At 36.6% G+C, this 14,756-nt stretch overlaps 1 protein-coding gene across 10 annotated transcripts in view; it reads left to right on the forward strand.

Annotated features, from left to right (window-relative positions):
* LOC143026610 (motile sperm domain-containing protein 1-like) overlaps positions 1 to 14,756 on the forward strand; it is a 93,375-nt gene that overhangs the window by 19,879 nt on the left and 58,740 nt on the right. Inside the window, exon 1 of one of the 10 annotated variants that reach the window (XM_076187312.1) lies at positions 8,903 to 8,986. The exons of 8 other annotated variants lie outside the window; for them this stretch is intronic. The gene's annotated coding sequence lies outside the window, so the exon portion shown is untranslated. Of the gene's footprint in view, positions 1 to 8,902; positions 8,987 to 9,949; positions 10,101 to 14,756 lie in introns of those variants that run through there. One more of the 10 variants, XM_076187307.1, reaches the window with a different exon arrangement.

The following is a 14,756-nucleotide window of genomic DNA, read 5'->3' on the forward strand; positions in this document are numbered from 1 at the left end:
CTGCTTACTTTTTCTTTTTCCTCTTTGATTCTTGTGGTTCTATTTAGATTATACTTCTCTTCCATTCCTAATATAATTATACATACATACATATACCAAGGCTTTTTCCCCCTTCCAAGGGAGGTAGCCAAAAAGGGAAAGGCATAAAAACACTCCCACCCATTTCATCCCCAAACACACTCCACCCTCCCTCTCATCTGAGCACCTCCTGGATGACCCTGCACCCTGCCCAACATAATATAATTATACATTTCTTTTTATCTGCTAAGTCTCTTACTATATTCTCCTTCTGTCTCATCACTTTAATAACTGAGTCTTCAGTTTGTTCTTTCATCTGCTGTTTTATTGTGTCATTAAATGCAATTTTGCTGTTTTCTTTATCATTAAATGCAATTTTGCTGTTTTCTTTTATTTTTTCCAACCCTGTGCTTCTTTTGCTATGGACTCTTTATTCTCTTTATTATTCCTCTTTAATTCCTTATTCTCATCTTTTACTTCTTGTAACTGTCTTTTTAATTCTTCTATTTCTCTAGTTAGGTTTTTGTTCACCTTCTCAAGTTCTTCCAATTTTTCAACTCGCTGCACAATCTTTGTTAGTTGACCAAACTTACTCTCCCAATGTTCGGTCATTTTCTCAAGTTTTTCCTCTAGGCTTGCTATTCGGGGGAGGTTAGTATCCCCCCTTGCCTCATTAAATCCATGGAAATTATTTTCTTCACCTTCCATTGTGCTGCTCTTATCCATATTTCTAATCTTTACATTTTTGCTAATCCCTTCTTCCTCAAAATTATCACCCATCCTTCGTTTGTTTACAAGTCGCCTGGCCTCCTGGACCAAGTCCTCCCCTTCCTCATTTCCTTCCATTTCCCTCAGTAATCCCTCCCCTTCTCCTTTTTCATCACCTTCCCACTACACCATGAGCTTTCCCCTTCCCTATAAATACAACACAGGTACTTCCTTGTCGTTGTGATCCTTGAAATTCTTGTATAACACCGAAGTCCGAACTTCGCTATCACCTCGACCGACATGTGTGTATTTACCTAGTTGTATTTTACGGGAAGGGGAGCTATGCTCGTGGTGTTCTGTCTTCATATCTCATTTTATCTAAACAATTTTTAAATTCATGTATTGTTTTTGCACACACTACTTTCTCATCTAACTTGTCCCAAATGTCTACTACTCTGTGAGGAAAGCTATTCTTTTTCAGATCTCTTCTATAGCTGTCTTTCTTGATTTTCTTTCCGTGTCCTCTTGTATTTCTTTCATCCCATTTTATTAGATCCTCTCTATCAATAATTTCTATGCCTTTCGTGATTCTGTAAATAGTTATAAAATCCCTCTTCTTTGCTCTAGTGTCTGTAGCTCAAGTTTTGCTAGTCTCTCTTCATATGATAGTTTTGAGAGTGTTGGTGCCAATTTTGGTAATTGCTCTTTGTGTTCTTTCAAGTTTTGTTATATATTTTTTTGTACTTGGTGACCACATCGTTGCTGCATATTCCAATCTTGGTCTTATCAAAGTGATTAATATTTTCTTCACCATTTCTTCATCCAGATATGTAAATGCCACTTTGATTGTTCTTATTAAATTATAAGTTTCTCCAAAAATCTTGTTTATATGTTTCTCAAGTGACATATTATTCATAATAATGACTCCCAGGTCCTTCTCATTTTCTACTTTTTTTATTCCTTCTTCTCCCAATTTATATGATCCTTCTATTCATTTTTTGCTTTTTCCAAATTCCATTATACTACACTTTTTTGTATTGAACTCCATCTCCCACTTCCTACTCCATTCCCATACTTTATTGAGATCACTTTGTAGTGACTCACAATCTTCTTCCGTGTTCACTTTTTTTTAACAGTTTTGCGTCATCTGCAAAGAAACTCATATAACTTTCAATTTCTTTATCCATATCATTAATATATATATATAGCAAACATTATTGGGGCCAAAACTGTTCCTTGGGGAACACCGCTTATTACTTCATCCCAGTTAGAGTGTTTGTCTCTTATCACTACTCTCATTTTTCTTTCTTGCAAAAAGTCTTCCATCCATTTAGGCAGTTTGCCCTGTATTCCTCCTTCAGTTTCTAATTTCTTAAGTAACTTCTTATGTGGTACTTTGTCAAAAGCTTTTTTTAGGTCTAGAAATACACAATTAGCCCATCCATCTCTTTCTTGTATTATATCTATTAGCCTTGAATAGAAACATATTAAATTGGTGACGCATGATCGTCCTTGTCTGAATCCAAACTGCCTTGGATTTAGTACGTTGTTTTTTTCTAAATACTTTACCCATCTACTTTTGATAATTCTTTCACAAACTTTTGCTATTATACTTGTTAGAGAGACTGGTCTATAGTTTGTAGGGTCCTCTTTATTTCCTCCTTTGTATATAGGTACTATATTTGTTCTTTTCCAATCTTCTGGAACTTTTCCTTCTTTCAAGGAACTGTTTATTATGCCTTGTATTTTGTCTGCCAGTTCATTCCTGCATTCTTTCACAATCCAGTTTGCTATTTCATCTGGTCCATGCAATTTTCTGACATCAAGATTACTCAAGTGTTTCATTATTTCGTTCTTTGTTACTTCTATTTCTTTCATAGGGGGGACTTTCTCTTCCCATTCGATCTCTCCAGGTTGTATGTTCTCCCTTGTAAACACTGATTTAAAATGCTTGTTCATAATTTCTGCCATTTCTATTTCCTCTGTGTATTCAACTCCTCCTTGTCTTAATTTCTCTAATTCTTGTTTGTTTTTCAGTTTGTTGTTTACATATCTGTAAAATAGTTTTGGTTGATCTTTACATTTTTTCTGTGACATCTTTTTTCATATTTTCTTTTTTTGTCTCTGCACACTTGTACATATTCATTTCTATAACAAGTATATATTTTCCATTTTTCAGCTCTTTTGTCTTTCTTCCATTTGGTCCAAGCTTTATCTCTTTTGTCTTTTAACTCCTTACAACTTTTGTTGTACCAGCACTTTACATATTCTTTTTCTTGCTTTTGTCTTGGGACATACTTTTCCACTCCTTTTTTATAAATTTTTGTCAAAATATTCCATTTCTCTTCTACTGTTGTATCTTCTTTGTGTATTCTTTCCCAGTTTTCATTTTGAAAGAAGTCTCTTATTTGATAAAAAAAAAAAAAAATTCATACATCATTCTTCCTTTTCTATATTGTTCATTTATTTTCATGTATTTTTCCTCATTTAGTTCTAGTTCTATCAATATGTAGTCACTTTTACTTATTGGTGCCTGGTATTCTATCTTTTCCACTATTTCAGGTTCTGATGTGATTATTAGGTCTAGTCTCGATGGTTCTTCTTCATATCTATACCTAGTGTTCTCTTGAATCCATTGTGTCATTGTGTGGTCAATAATCATCTCAAGTAGAACATTTCCCCATGAGTCGTCTCCACCCTTTACTGTCATCTCTTCCCAGCAGACTTCTTTGCAATTAAAGTCGCCCATCATAACTATTCTTCCTCCATCTTCCATTATCTTGTTTAATGTTACTCTTGTGTCTACTAACATACTTTTATGTTCAATCTCTTCCCACGAGGCTGTTTTTGGGGGCACATAGTTTATTACAAAATTTCTGCTCTTCTTATCTCTATCTTCTACTTCTATCATAATCATCTCTACTGTATTATTTCCATATGTGACACTCTTCATGTTTATATCCTTCTTAGTCAGGAACATAACTCCACCCCCTTGTTTTGTCTCTCTGTTTCTAATCCAATAATTATATGCATTGTGTCCTATGCTGCTGGGTGGTAGTGGACCTTTTGATTTTGTCTCTACAATTCCCATTATGTCCGGTACTTTTTCCTTCAGATACTCATTCAGTTCATTCAGTCCTGTTATTAATCCATCTATATTTGTGTAGGACACTCTTAACTTTCTGTTATTTCCATTGTATTTTTTTTTTTTTTCTGGTATGGTCCATTGCCTCACTTTCATATTCACTACTCTCCAATAGAATTCTTCTTTTTCTGACTCCGTTCTGTTCTAGTTTTTTTCTTTAGCTTCTTTCCTTTTCATTTTTTCTTCCTCTCTTTCCTCTTTATTCATTTCTCTTTTTATCTATACCTTTTTATATTGTTCACTTGCTGCTAGTTCCCCTGTTTTTTGCTAAGATATTCTCTGCTGTTGTTTGTGACCTGAATTTAATCTTAATTGGTCTGGTCTTATCTGTACTATATTTTCCGAGTCTAAACATCTCTTCAATTTGTTTCATGATTTCGGGTTCATCTTCCTGAACTAATTCTAGTAAACTGTTTACTTTTTCTTTTTCCTCTTTAATTCTTGTGGTTCTATTTTGGTTAAATTTCTCTTCCATTCCTAATATAATTATACTTTTTTTTTTTTTTTTGTCTGCTAAGTCTCTTACTATATTCTCCTTCTGTCTCATCACTTTAATAACTGAGTCTTCAGTTTGTTCTTTAATTTGTTGCTCAATTATGTCAGTAAATGCAACTTTACTGTTTTCTTGGATTTTTTTCCAGCCCTTTGCTTCCTCTGCCATGGCCTCTTTATTGTCTTTATTGTTCCTCTTTAATTCCTCATTCTCTTCTTTAACTTCTTTTAACTGTCTTTTTAATTCTTCTATTTCTAAAGTTAAGTTTTTGTTCGCCTTCTCTAGTTCTTCCAATCTTTCAATGTTCTGCGCAATCTTGGCTACGTTACCAAACCTATTTTCCCAATGCTCGGTCATTTTATCAAGTTTTTCCTCTAGTCTTGCTAATCGGGGGATGTTGGTATCCCCCCCCACCCTCTTTAAATCCCTGGAAACTATTATCATTACCTTCCACTGTGCTGCTGTTTTTTATATTTCTAATCTTTACATTTTTGTTGATCACGTCATCACCGAAATCATCGTCATCATCGGTCCGTCTTTTATTTACAAGACGCCTGGCCTCCTGGACCATGTCCCCCTCTTCCTCATTTCCTTCCATTTACCTCAATAATCCCTCCCCTTCTCCTTTTTTATCACTTCCCACTACACCATGAGCTTTCCCCTTCCCTATAAATACAATAAGGTGCTTCTTTGATGTTGAGATCCACGTAGATTTTCCTTTTTCTTCGGAATTCCAATTCTCGCCGTCCATCCGACGAGAGAGTGTGTGTGTGTGTGTGTGTGTGTGTGTGTCTTTACCTAGTTGTACTTTACAGGAAGGGGAGCTATGCTCGTGGTGTCCTGTCTTCATATCTCGTTTTATCTAGACTGTTTTTAAATTCATGTATCGTTTTTGCACACACAACATTCTCATCTAACTTGTTCCAAACATCTATTACCCTGTGGGGAAAGCTCTTTTTTGGGTCTCTTCTATAACTGTCTTTCTTGATTTTCTTTCCATGTCCTCCTGTATCTCTACTATCCCATTTTATTAGATCCTCTCTATCAATAGTTTCTATGCCTTTCATGATTCTATAAATAGTTATCAAGTCTCCTCTCTCTCTTCTTTGCTCTAATGTTTGTAGCTCAAGTTTTGGTAGTATCTCCCCATATGATAGTTCTGAGAGTGTTGGTGTCAATTTCGTAATTGCTCTTTGTATTCTTTCAAGTTTTGTTATACATTTTTTTTTTTTTTTTTGGTGACCACGTCGTTGCTGCATACTCCAATCTTGGTCTTATCAAAGTGACCAGTATTTTCTGCACCATTTCTTTATCCAGGTATGTAAATGCCACTTTAATTGTTCTTATTAGATTATAAGTTTCTCCAAAAATCTTGTTTACATGTTTCTCAGGGGACATATTATTCATAATAGTGACTCCCAGGTCCTTCTCATTGTCTACTTTTTTAATTTCTTCCTCTCCCAATTTATATGATCCCACTATTCTTTTTTTTTTTTTCAAAATCCATTATACTATACTTCTTAATATTGAATTCCATCTCCCACTTCCTACTCCATTCCCATACTTTATTGAGATCACTCTGTAGCAACTATCTTCTACAATGTTAACTTTTTCAACAATTTTGCATCGTCCGCAAAGAAGCTCATATAACTTTCAATTCCTTTAACCCCATCATTAATATATATAGCAAACATTATTGGGGCCAGAACTGTTCCTTTGGAACTCCATTAATCACTTCATCCCAGTTAGAGTGTTTGTCTCTTATCACCACACTCATTTTTCTTTCATGCAAGAAGTCTCCCATCCAGTTCAGGAGTTTGCCCTGTATTCCTCCTGCAGTTTCTAATTTCTTTAGCAATTTCTTATGTGGCACCTTATCAAAAGCTTTTTTCATGTCTAGAAATGCACAATCAGCCCATCCATCTCTTTCTTGTATTACATCTATTAGCCTTGAATAGAAACACATTAAGCTTGTGACCCATGATTGTCCTTGTCAAAATCCAAATTGCCTTGGATTTAGTACGTTGTTTATTTCAAATGCCTTACCCATCTAATTTTGATCATTCTTTCACAAATTTTAGCTATCGTACTTGTAAGAGAGACCGGTCCATAGTTAGTAGGGTCTTCCTTGTTCCCCCTTTATGTATTGGTACTATATTTGCTCTTTTCGTCCAATCTTCTGGAACTTTTCCTTCTTTCAATGATCACCTTATTAGACTATGTATTTTGTCTGTTAGTTCATTCCTGCATTCTCTCAAAATCTAGTTTGCCATTCCATCTGGTCCATGTGATTTTCTGACATCGAGATTACTCAAGTGATTTTCTGACATCGAGATTACTCAAGTGATTCATTATTTCATTCCTTGTTACTTCTATCTCTTTCATAGGGGGGACTTTCTCCTCCCACTCGATATCTCTAGGTTGTATGTTCTCCCTCGTAAACACAGATTTAAAATGCTTGTTCATAATTTCTGCCATCTCTATTTCCCCTGTGTATTCAACTCCTCCTTGTCGTAGTTTCTCTTAATTCTTGTTTATTTTTCAGTTTGTTGTTTACAAATCTGTAAAATAGTTTTGGTTGATCTTTACATTTTTCTATGACATCTTTTTCATATTTTCTCTTTTCTTCTCTGCATACTTGTACATATACATTTCTATAATTGTATATATTTTCCATTTTTCAGGTCTTTTGTCTTTTTTCCATTTTATCCAAGGTTTATCCCTTATGTCCTTTAACTCCCTACATCTTTTGTTGTACCAACACTTTACATATTCTTTTTCTTGGTTTTGTCTTGGAACATACTTTTCCACTCCTTTATGTATTTTTTTTTTTTTTTGTCAAACTATTCAATTTCTCTTCTACTGTTGTTTCCTTCTTGTGTATCCTTTCCCAGCCTGCTTTTTGAAAGAATTCGCTTATTTTCTCAAAAAAAAAAAAAAAAAAAAAAAAAAAAAAAAAAAAAAAAAAAAAAAAAAAAAAAAAAAAAAAAAAAAAAAAAAAAAAAAAAAAACATACATCAATCTTCCCTTTCTATATTGTTCGTTTTTCGATGTATTTTTCCTCGTTTAGTTCCAGTTCAACCAATATGTGGTCACTTACTTATTAGCATCTTATATTCAATCTTGTCCACTATTTCGGGTTCTGATGTGAGTATTAGGTCCAGTCTTGATGTTTCTTCCTCATTTCTATACCTAGTATTCTCTTGTATCCATTGTGTCATTGTATGTTCTATAATCATATCAAGTAGTACATTTCCCCATAGATCGTCTCCACCCTTCACTCATTATAACTATTCTTCCTCCATCTTCCATTATCTTATTTAGACTTATCCTTGTGTCTTCTAACATATTTTTGTGTTCTCTCTCTTCCCACGAAGCCTTTTAGGAGGCACATAATTTACTACAAACTTCCTGCTCTTCCAATCCCTGTCCTCCACTTCCATCATAATCATCTCTACTCTATTTTTTCCATATGTGACATTCCTCACATTCATATCCTTCTTAGTCAGGAACATAACTCCACCCCCTTGTTTTACCTCTCTGTTTCTAATCCAATAATTATATACACCATGGCCTACACTGTTGGGTGGTAGTGGACCTTTCAATTTTGTCTCTACAATTCCCATTATGTCTGGTTCTTTTTCCTTCAGGTAATCATTCAGTTCGTTCAAGCCTGTTATTAAGACACCTATGTTTGTGTAAGACACTTTTAATTTTCTGCTACTTCCATCGTGTTTTCTGTTTCCTTTCCATTTTTCTCTACTATGAACCATTTCCTCACTTTCATATTCACTACTCTCCAATAGAATTTCTCTTTTTCTGACTCTGTTCTTTCCTCGTTTTTTCCTTAGCTTCCAGTCTTTTTGTTTCCTCATCCTCTCTTTCCTCTTTATTAATTTCTCTTTTTATCCATACCTGTTTATATTGATCACTGTTTGCTAGTTTCCCTGTTTTTGCTAAGGTATTCTCTGCTGTCGTTTGTGACCTGAATTTGATCTTGATTGATCTGGTCTGATCTGTATTGTATTTCCCTATTCTATATATTTCTTCAATTTCTTTCCATGTTTCTTGTCCATCCTCTTGAACTACTTCTAATATCTTGTTTACCTTTTCCTTTTCCTCTTGTACTCTTTTGGTCCTATATGGATTATGCTTCTCTTCCATCCCTAATATATTCATACATTTATTTTTATCCGCTAAGTCTCTTACTATATTCTCATTCTCTCTCATCACTTTAACAACTGTGTCCTTAGTTTGTTCTAACATATGTCACTATATCTCTAAATACAATTTTGTTGTTCTCTTGGACTTTTCTCTAACCCTGTGCTGCCTTTGCTATGGACTCTTTACTTTATTCTTCTTCTTTAATTCCTCATTATCATCTTTTACTTCTTTTAACTGTCTTTTACCTTTCTGTTATGCTCTTTGTATTTCTCTTCATCTTTGTCTTTGTATTTTCTTTCCTCTTCCATTAGTTCATTAGTCTCATCGGTCATCCATGGTTTCTTATTTCTTTTTTCTCTGTATGCCCAGACCTCACAACTCCTTCACCGCGGATGTGCATTTACATTCTCTGGAAGAATACAACCAAGAAGAAAATATAAAATTCCAGAATCACGCAAGTACATATATTTCACATGAAATATACGTTGTCCAAATAGCTCCTAACTTAGCGGAACCATTCCATAGATCTTTCAAATGCAGAAAGGAAATAAGTGAAAAATGTGTTTGCCAAAACCAATCAGAGCGAGCGGAGCCGAATGATGACGTCATAGATATATCCAGCTAGCTACGATCTCCACAATAACTTGCAATTTCGCAATCCACACGCCCGTCCACAGCTGGGTTCCTGTCCCTCCCCCAGTCTCATCAACTCAAGTGGAATTATGATGTTAGATATGAAGAACATCCATTTAAATCTTGTAATTCCCATTCACAACCCCCATCTATTAACTCCTATATTTCGTCCTTTCTTCCCTTTTGATTAATTATATAACTGCCATATATAAACACGCTCGGAATGTCCATATTCATAGTACGCTGAATAAGCCCCTGCATAGGGTGGCTGCACATTAAGCAGTCATTATTTTTAAGACATATCTACGAAACAAATCACTCGACATTCCTACATGTTAGGAGAATGATCTTCTTTCAAACCAGAGTGCTGGTTATTATTAACTTCCATTATACCTCCGTTCTGCTTCCCTTTCAAACTTTTTCTTTTACCACCTCTGTGACTTCACTTCTTCGATGTGATATTGTCCTCAATGAAACACTTGTAACAGCGGACAAAATACTAATATGCTCATTAATAGGCCTACATAATATAACACTTCTGTGCCTTTTCACACATTAAACTATTTTCTCACAATCTATCGTATTTGATATAAACGCTTGTAATTGCGGACAAAATACTAATACGTTCATTAATAGGCCTACATAATATAACACTTCTGTGCCTTTACACACATTAAACTATTTTCTCACAATCTATCGTATTTGATCCCTAATAATGATTATTAACCTCAGGATTTCGTGCGTTTTTATTTACTGTAAGTGTAACCCGTGTAGATGCACTTTGTATGTGCCTCGTCCTTGATTTGTCACACCAATGACGTCATTATGACGTAATCTCGTCAGCTGGTCCTCCAAAACAGTTGATGGTGTGCAGTAGGTACGTACGACGTATGTACTCCAATGACTGTGAGCAGTCCCTAACTCAATATTTATTTTAAGGTAATGTATTTCTGAAGTTCCATTGTACATATGCTTATATAGGGTGTAATAGAAATGCGGTAAACGGTAAAGATGAGACCCATATAGTACTGCATTGCTATGCCTTTGTCCAGATCGCTCAATGTGTAGTAGTGTAAACCAGAATTACTTTAACTAAATTCTGTGGTATTTTCTGTGTACTAAAATTAAATTTATGTTTGTTGGAATGGGTTAGATGTAATTTACATTGTGAAGTATAATGAAAACAGGTTGATGGTTATGTAATGGAATATGTCAATTTAAAATTTTTATTCATGATGGTCTTTGTTATTTATGGATTGATTCATGAATTGAGTTTGTTGTGATTAATAGTATAAGAAGGTAAGTTTTTTACTTAACTACATGCAACTGCTACAGATACTACACAACTACAAATTAGTTAAACTGTGTTTTGTGACACATGATAGAGACACTAAACACTGTAATATGGCATTCAGTAATTTATTATTTTGGATAAATCATTATGATAATAGCAGCAGTCTCAGCATTAAATTTAATTAAATCATCATATATAGAACCATAACTTCAAAGGGGCTATAGGACTGTAGCCCCTAATATTCTCACTATGTTTACATACCCTGTTTGGGGTATTGGCTGCATGTTATTGTTAGCTAGGTCAACATAGAAATGGAATTCCTAATATTTTAGCTGAAGTAGTTCTCATGGGATGCAGAATGTCACTATGAGTACAATGCAATTTGAATTATCCATCTAGCTGTCCTAGTTCCCAAGATATTGCATTTTGAAGGGTATAAAATCAGGCCTATTTTGTCCCAGAAAATCAGGCCAAAACATGTGTAGGCTATAGCATGCTTTGATGGACATGTCTTCATTGGCAGTTGAAATGTTACAATACATTTGACATTGTTGTTATCCGACCCGATAGGAAAAAAAAAAAATTGTACTTCTTTGTATTTCTCAGCTCTCCCATAATACCCTACCTTGGTTTTGGTATTAGAATAATCCATGAGACTAGTAGTTTTCATTTATTTGGGTCTGTTGCCCATTTAATGGATTTCTTTTTTTAGATAATTTTTCATGTTGAAACAAACAAATATTTTATTTACTGCTGAATGCAGACCGCCATGTTTATCTTATGTTTTTATGTACCGACATGTAACTGATGATGTGATTGGTTGAAATTTACAACGATTGTAGTAAATACACTCACGTGACATTTTTATGAATTAAATTTCCCGTGATATATAAATTTGGCTGTTTGAATGGCATGCACATAAAATGACGTGCTATTGGCAGATGTCATAGATAGTGGCGCCTCTAGCGGTGTTTGACTTAGCTATTATTGTGGCAGAGTAGTATGCAGTTGATACTTTAGGATCTATATGGGGCGCCACTACGGACCAGAGCCACACATCATTTTGTCTGTGATAGAGGAAAACTGCTCATAGAGAAATTATAATATGACTGTCCCTCCGTTATGCTGTCCCCCAACCCCTTGTTATAGTATGCAGTTGATACTTTAGGATCTATATGGGGCGCCACTATAGACCAGAGCCACACATCATTTTGTCTGTGATAGAGGAAAACTGTTCATAGAGAAATTATAATACGACTGTCCCTCCGTTATGCTGTCCCCCAACCCCTTGTTACTGTCCTGTACCATTTCTCTGAATATTCATTTCCTTTTTTTGCCTACCCTGTGGTGGGGGAAGAGAATGCTACCACCAAGTCTTTCCACTTGAGTTGCAAGAGGCGACAAAAAACGGGACGGGGGATGGGATTAGGAGTCTTGCTACCTGTAGCCCCAAAGGCTACATTGGGTCTTTTAATGTGGGTGGATGTGGTACAGATGAGAGTAAAAGGGAAGAGATAGGCAGTATGTTTGCAAGAAGAAAGATGGATGTGCTGGCTTTGAGTGAAATTAAAATGAAAGGGAAGAGTAAGTGTGAGTTTGGGAGTGTAACTGGGAGGTACTCAGGAGTGAAGAGGGGATGAGGGAGAAAAGGGGTGGCTATACTAGTAAGTGAAGAGATCAGTAAGCGTGTAGTGAAGTGGAAGGAGGTTTCATCAAGGTTGATGTGGATGAAGGTAAACCTGGGAAGGGAGATGTAGGTTTTTTGGAAGTACATATGGGTCTGGTAGTGAGAAGAGTGTAGAAGAAAGGGAGGCTTTTTGGGTAGATATAAATGAGTACATGGAGGGATTAGGGAGAAATGTCAATGTAGTTGTATTGGGAGACCTTAATGCTAGGGTAGGAAATGAACCAATAGATGGAGTGATTGGGAAGTGGAGAATTGATGGTGGAGATAAGCATAAGATAAAGGAAGCAAAGAGGAGAGCAGATGTGAAATGGGGTAAGAGTATGACAGAATATTTTGAAAGTAATAAAAAGATGTTTTGGAAGGAAATTAAAAGAGGAAGAGGAGGCGAATCAAGTGGAGAGATGATAATGGAAGAGAAGTGAGAGGAAGGTAGGCAGAGTATTTTAGGGAGTTGCTAAATGTGAAGGAGGATAGGTAGGTAAAGGTAGTTGCAGTGGGAAGCGCTAAGAAAAGTTATGAGTGAGGAAAATGGAGGATAAATAGGGAAAGATGAAGTGAAAACAACTGGTAAGATGATGAGAGCAGGTAAGGCACCTGGGTTGGATGGATGTCATGCAGAATGTCTGAAGAAAGGAGGTACAGTGATGGTGGACTGGCTGGTGAGGTTATTTAATGTTTGTTTAAGAGAGGGTAGAGTGCCAAAGGACTGGAGGAGTACATGTATAGTTCCACTTTACAAGGGAAAGGGGGACAAGTGTGAGTGTAGTAGTTTCAGAGGGCTCAGCTTGTTGAGTGTAGTTGGGAAGGCTTATGGGAGGATCTTGATTGAGAGGATTAGGAGAGGAACAGAGGGAGTAATTGGTGAGGAACAGTGTGGTTTTAGGACTGGTAGGGGTTGTGTAGATCAGATTTTTGTGGTAAGACAGATATGTGAGAAAGCTATAGGAAAAGGTGAGGATGTCTTTTGGGCTTTTATGGATCTGGAAAATGCTTACAACAGGGTAGACAGGAAGGCACTGTGGGAGATGCTGCAGATATATGGGATAGGAGGAAAGCTGTTAAGAGCAGTCAAAAGTTTTTACGAGAGTAGAAGAGCTTGTGTTAGGATTAGAAATGGAGAGAATGAATGGTTTGAGGTAAAGGTGGGACTTTGTCAGGGATGTGTTATGTTGCCCTGGCTGTTCAATCTATACATGGGTGGGGTAGTGCAAGAGGTGAATGGTTAAAGAAAATGGAGAAAAGTGGGAAATAAGCCAGTTGTTTGCTGATGACACTGCGCTTGTAGCAGGATCAGAGGAGTGATTGAAGAAGTTAGTGACAGAGTTTGAGAAGGTGTGTGAAAGAAGGAAGCTGAAGATAAATGTGGGCAAAAGTAAGGTGATGAGCTGTACAAGGGGAAAGAGTGACAGCAGGCTGGAATTGAGTATTAAGGATGAGAGACTGGAGGAAGTGGATATTTTTAGATACTTGGGTGCGAATGTGGCAGGAAAGGGAGGAGTGGGGGTGGAGGTAGAATGTAGATTGAGAGAAGCGAGTAAATGCCTTGGTGGATTAAAAAGTGTAATGAGAAATAGACATCTGGGAATGGATGCTAAGAGGAGGTTATATGAAGGAGTGATTGTGCCAACAGCACTGTATGGGGCAGAAACATGGAACATAAGAGAGGAAGAGAGAAGGAGTTTGAATGTGTTTGAGATGAAATGTCTGAGAAGTATGATAGGGATTACTAGGCTAGATAGAGTGAGAAATGAGGAGGTGAGGAGGAGAACAGGGGTGGAAAGGGAGCTGGGAGATAGGGTTGATGAAAGAGTATTAGGATGGTTTGGACACATGGAAAGAATGAGTGAAGAAAGATTAGTAAAAGAGGTGTGGAAGGAGTGAATATGAGGGGGCATCCTAGGATGAGATGGATGGATGGGGTGAAAGGGGCATTACAAAAGAGAGGAATGTCTGTTGAGGAAGGACGGGAGAGGACAGAAGATAAGGGTGAATGGAGAAGGGTTGTGTATGGATGATGCTGTGATGCATGAGGGGGAGTGGGTGGGGGATGGGGGGGTGAGGAAGTATGTATGAGAAAAAATTAGATACAGCCCGAAGGGATTTCTCCCCATCTTCTTTTCTGCATGAGGGGATGGAGAGAGAGGGTTACCGAATTTATGAAGCGGCCTTGCTGTGGATGTGCTGTGTCTGGTGACACTGCTTCTGACCCAGGGCAGTGGACTGGATGCAGGGATGACCAGTTATCCATGAGGCGCCAAGATAAGAGGAAGGGTGGGGGGGAGTGGAATATGTAAGGAATGGAATGGGTGGGAGTGGTTTCTATGCCTTTTTCTTTTTGGCTACCCCCCGTGTAAGGGGGAAAAAGCCTTTGGTATATGTATGTATGTTTACATTCTTGGATCTATAACTCCTGTACTCAATTGTTTCATATATTTGCTTCTTTATGGCATCAGGACTCTCAGAACTATCATATGAGGAGAGACTAGCAAAACTTGAGCTACAGACATTAGAGCAAAGAAGAGAGAGAGGAGACTTGATAACTATAAAATCATGAAAGGCATAGAAACTATTGATAGAGAGGATCTAATAAAATGGGATAGTAGAGATACAAGAG

This window comes from Oratosquilla oratoria, chromosome 6 (genome assembly GCF_046742065.1).
Source record: "Oratosquilla oratoria isolate Oo_2021 chromosome 6, ASM4674206v1, whole genome shotgun sequence".
Taxonomy (NCBI): Eukaryota; Metazoa; Arthropoda; class Malacostraca; order Stomatopoda; family Squillidae; genus Oratosquilla; species Oratosquilla oratoria.